Source organism: Lutra lutra, chromosome 2 (assembly GCF_902655055.1).
Source record: "Lutra lutra chromosome 2, mLutLut1.2, whole genome shotgun sequence".
NCBI classification, from domain to species: Eukaryota; Metazoa; Chordata; class Mammalia; order Carnivora; family Mustelidae; genus Lutra; species Lutra lutra.
Window position 1 is genome coordinate 31,129,090 of NC_062279.1, and position 6,000 is coordinate 31,135,089.

Here is a 6,000-nt window from a genome sequence, read left to right on the forward strand (position 1 = left end):
GTATCATCAAACAGCTCTGCTCTTTCTCCTCTCATGAAGGCAAAATGAGAGGTCCAAAGATTGGGTAGATTATGCAGACAGCGAAGAGAGGATGAGGGCTTAAAGAATGAAGAACCCCCAGGAAAAAATTACTATATTAATGGGGGCAGTCAAGCAGGAACACACACAAATGAGACCAAGTAATTTGTTTGTATCATAGAACACATTACATGCGCGCCCAGAAAATTGGTCGTAACCAGAACCCACACAACTCTCACTGAGAGAAAATGTGTTACATGCGAGTTGAAGGAAAAAACATGCAGGAAGGGAGGCACGACAATAAACTGCATTTATAATTTCAAAATACATAAAACTGCATTATATATTTCAAAACCATTTTCTTATTATTTCATTTACTCTCCAAGAGAGCTATGAAACAGAAAGCTTATTTATTCACTCACCTTGTTAAGGAATACGTTCCAGAGGCTTAGTGTGGAATGTAAAGTATGACAAGGTTAATAAGAAAAAAAAGTGAGACAAAAGAAATAAAACAAGGATGGATGTGATGGGAAGCCAAGAATAAAGCTATTATTCTTACTGTTCTATGACCTCACACAGGGCTAAATGGGCCCAAGGTCAACTGTAAAAAGTGGCAGATCCTACATTAGATTATTTGACTGGTGTCCCTTCTCTTAAAAATAACCAGTTGTGGGGCGCCTGGGTGGCTCAGTGGGTTAAAGCCTCTGCCTTCCGCTCAGGTCATGATCCCAGGGTCCTGGGATCGAGCCCCGCATTGGGCTCTCTGCTCAGCAGGGAGCTTGCTTCTCTCTCTCTCCCTCTCTCTCTCTCTCTCTCTCTGCCTACTTGTGATCTCTGTCTGTCAAGTAAATAAATAAAATCTTTTTAAAAAAAAGATAAAAATAACCAGTTGTTACAAATGGGGGCAGTCCCTAAAAGTAACAGGCAAAGAAAATAGCCTGTAATTCTCTTAAAGGAATTTAGGATCTCTTTGCAGACTTATTTCTGTAGGCTTTTTCTACAACCACTTGAATTATGGAATATCTCACAGAAGTCACCCTAAGTCAATGTCAAGTTGTTTAATGAAAGAATATTATGAAACCAGATAGGTCTATGGGGCTGTCACCTCTACTCCCATTCTTCCATGTTTTTCTCCCAAGACCATAGATGATTTCGGGGCTCTCTCGTGAATACAGATAACTCTGTGTAATACTTCATGGTGCTTTGGTAATTTTGTGAGGTGTTGCTACTGGGCAAGTTTGGGGAGGAAGATCAGGATGGGATTTGTGATCTCAAGGAGAGGTGTTGAATAAATGATACCTAAGAAGAAAGCCTGATAGAGGGATTAGGAATGACAGGTCTGGAATCACAATGCTTGTTACCTACTTCTACCTTGCCACTTAGCATATGATCCTGGGCAAGTTACTTTTCCTCTCTGCCATTTCCCTTCTTCACATGTAAAACTGAGAAAATCATAAAAACGGTCTCATTCAGCAAATATAAGTATTAAAAGAGATAATGCCAGGGGGGCCCAGGTGGCTCAGTCAGTTAAGTGTCCGAATCTTGATTTCGGCTCAGGTCATGATCTCAGCGTCGTGAGGTCGAGCCCCCGTGTCAGGCTCTGTGCTCAGTGCAGAGTCTGCTTGTCCCTCTCTCTCTGCTCCTCCCCATGTTCTTTCTCTGTGTTTCTAAAATAAATAAAATCTTTAAAAGACAGAGAGAGAATGCATAAAAACATTTAGAAGAGGACTTGGTACATAGGAAATGGTGGCCAAAAAGCTCTATTATTATTTTATAAGTACTGGAAGTGATTCTTTCTGACAAAGCGACTTTAAATTGCCTCTTTGTCACCTTGACCTGCTAACTTTGAGGAACTATATAAAGACAGTACAGGAGGAGGGCCTCATATTAGAGAGATGTCTGCCCATCACCCAGCCCTTCCCAGTGACCAGCAGAGCAGGCTGGCAGGATTTCTCAGAGAATACTGGAAAAACCTTCTGAAGAAAACACACCTTTCAAAGAAATCAATTGATTAAAACATAGCACTTACAGACTCCTCTTTGAACACAGGTAAAAGCAAAACCCAAAAGGAATGAGTTTAAGGAATTGACCTCGACTGGTAACAAGGAGCAAAGAGCTCTTTTTAAAAATAGACTACTTAGCAGACCCTGATACATTTTCTTCAGGAGAAAGTTCACTCAGGAGCCTGAAGCCCTTCACACGGCGCCATTTCCTGCTAAAGCCACAAGCATTGGAATTCACCTTCCTGAACAGAACTTGGAGTATGAACATCCAGGATATGGAAGAGAACGGTGCCGATGATTCCTCTTCCCAGTTATAATCCACCTCCTTTCCCTTCTCTCACACATGCATCTTGTCAGAAAGTCATCTCTGCGTGAAAGCTTCAGTGAAATGGACAGTATTTGTTACTACTATTTTAAGAGCTATTTTACTACTGTTGTAAGGTCTTTGGCATTCTCCTATCTGCCCTCGGGTAAATTTTCAGTCCCCTAATCTTTTTCCCCTTTGTTCTTCAATCATGAATTATCCTACTTCAAGAGGTTTCAGAATCAGAGCTCTCTTGGTTGAGGAGGGATTTTTTGTACTTTGTAGGTATTACTTTCTTAGGTCAGGGAGAAAGCTTGGAAATACAATTAATGTTGTAAATGGACTTTGTCTTACCTCCAAGATATAGGATATTTTATGAAAGTACAGACTCTGACAGCTGCCAGGATTACATATGAGGCTGACAAGACTCAGGAAGTCTTCATGGTATTCAATTCGTATCCTTGTCCTCAGCCCATCATCTCTCCATACAGGTATCATAGAGAAAAGAAGCTTTTTAAGTCTGAATGTGTTACTTAAGGATTAACAGAGACAGAATAGACTAGGGAAATGTTCATGACTGATTTTGTTTACTGTATATTCTCGTCTGGTATTATCAATTCAGGTGTTATTTAAATTATGGATTACGCATACTACACTCTATGTCCCAAAATCCTTAAAAGAGTCACCCATGGTCATTTTAGTCCCCCCCGCCAAACCTGTGCACAGTGGGTCCTTCACAGCAATAATCATTGGGAGCCCTTCCAAAGATGTCTAATTAGTAATTAACACTGGGCTCAGAGAAGCTGTATATGCTACCAAAAGATTTCATATGCATGGGGTCATATGGGAAAAGCAGTGACCTTCACAATAAAAATTATACCTTTTGTAAGTATAGCTCATTATAGTTTATGAGGAACTTTTACATGTATTATTGTATTTGTCCGAGAACAGCCCACAAAATGAAGAACAGATAGGCCATCAGCATGTCTAGATCTAGTCAGTCATAAGAGCACTGGAAATATATCACATAAATTAATTTTGAATTTTGCAGTTATCTATTTTAATTGTCTGTGCTATGACAATATAATGTGGCAAAGAAGTTCTTAAAAACTGAGTGAATTTGGCCAATTATTCAACATCCATATCCTGATACAACTTGTCTACTTGATGCCAAGATGGGGTCCTTTGATCTGAAGGGCAATTTAAATTTTAATGACATGTGGGTAGGGTGGAGGATGGGGGGCAAAGTTACAAAGAGATATAAGAAAACTCTGGGGGATAATGGACATGTTCGTTACCTTAATTGTGGTCCTAGTGACTTCACAGGTGTATATGTATATCAAAATTTATTAAATGATATTTATGTTAATTAAATATTAGAAATATGTCTTAAACATTTTACTATTCCAATTTATTAAAAATTTAAGAGGCAAAAGATATGATAGAACAATATTTCCAAAGGTGATCATTTATGAAAGCTCATGAGGCATTCTGTTCCAAGGTCAAGATTTGTTGTTCTATCTCCTGTGATAGGTTGAGACCTGTTCTTGAAGTTAATGATTTGCCTAAAGGTGGACATTAAACAGTAAGACAAAGATTGAACTTGACCCTGATTCCTAAGGTCCTAAGTCACTGATCTTTACTAAGCTACGTGTTGAAAGTTGTTCTGACAATCCCAAAGTCTATTAGAAAGAACTAAACAGATTTGAGGCAAGGAGTAGCCCTGGGTAAAATTGTTGAGTGATCAAAAGTTGGTGGTTAGGACATGTAAAGTCTGTCCACCCACACACTTCCTCATTGCTTTTATGTGTTCTTTCTCTGACCTAAATAATCTCATGAAGCCAGGTGGCCTCCCTAAACCTGACGCTGTGAAGCCACCCCTTGGTCAACCCATGGTCTCCTGCAAAAAGACAGCCAGGTGGAGAGTTCCACTCCTTCCTCTCTCTTCACTTTCCAGAACAGTAACAAATTATCTGAGAAACTCATCTATCATCAGAGTCTATGGTGAAAATAGAATTATCTGTTCCCCTAAAGACATTTACACTTTAGAAGAATTCATGGATAGTCCGTACACTAGCTCAAGTATGTGGATGTTTCTTTCCTTAACAGTGGAAATTTGAGCCCCTGGGTAAGTAATTCTGGAAGATTTGTGGCTTTTTCTGTCACTACCTGTTCGATTTTTGGGCAGAGAATGCTAATCAATGTATAAATGTCAGTCTCCTTCCAGTCCTAGAAGGCAATCCTCTAAACCATATTAAACCCACCAACATGAAATAGATGGTCCTCTCACTAGCTCTTGTCTAAAAGCCACATCACACTAAAGGAACAGTACTTGGTACATACTGGGTGCTTGATAAATACCAGTTAAATTGAAAGGTGGATTCTTGGGGTGAAAACAGTCAGGAAACTATACCTTCCTTGTGTCTCCTTCTTTCTAATTTGAATACCTGATAAATCTCAGAATAGTGTGATCAGTGTTTAAGGACTAGAATGTCCTTCTGGTTTACCCCTTGTTTCACTGAGCCTTCATAAGCACGATATGATGGGCTGGTCAAATTTGAGGTCAGTAACATGTTCCTGACTGGTAAATACTCTATTCTTTTAATTAGCTGACAGTCTCCATGCTTTAGATATAGAACAGATTAGTAACACAGAGGTAGTCTCCATTCCATATAGGTTGGTCTGTACTTTTGCTCCAGAAGAAGGAAAATCAGATGCTTTTCTAAACAGTATAGAGCAGGGTGTACGATCAGCCCTTCCACGGGTGTGAGCCAGGCTGTGAGACCTACGTGAAGGGTTTTACAGCCCAGAAGGGGTTCTGGGTTCCCCAGTTCTTGGTCTAAGCCCCAGATTATAGGAGCAGGAGTAAAAAGACTAAAGAATGTGTTCCCCAAGGCATCCATTTTCATTCATTTTAACAAAACCACTTCTAAAAAACCTAAAAGACTAAGGTGTGAGATATGTAATGATGCATTCAGCTTCAGAATCAGGACAAAGACTTTACATTACAGAAGCCTGCTAATATGATTTCACTAAGTCCCAAAAGTAAATGGAATTTGATAATCACATCTATTTTCTCTAGAGAGGATTAGAGTGGGTTTCCCTGATAACACCCAGTCCTCTGAGATGAGGGTATGTCTTACATTCATAGTCAAGCCCTATGGAAATCATAGTGGAGAGGTTCTGGTTTACCAGGTATACCGCCAAGGCAGGCAGACAGCAAACATCCCATCCTCATATGCTGTCCTCATCACTTCATCCTGGCTCTGTTTTCTTTTTCTTTTCTTTTTTTTTTTTCTCTTATTTAGAGGCTACAGAGGTTCCAAACTTGGAAATCAAGTCTAATGTGACAGACCTGCAGGCAGAACATTTGAAGAGCTTTTTCATTTCACACCGTGATAAGTTAGGGAGCTGTTCATCTATTTCTCTAATCCACCCGGCCACAGCCAGAATGCTCAGGCCTGCAGAATGACATCGCTCCAGGTCTCCAAATTCTGATACGGCTGTATGTCATTCTTTCTCACAGATCTAGTTAAGCATTTACTGGACACATAATAAAGGAGATGAATTACCTGCTCACTTTAATCACTGATGCCCAGCTCTGGCTCAGCTTTTGAAAATCCATCTCCTTTCTTCTCCTTTGCCAATAGCCCCGTCTGGCCAGCATGTGACTTT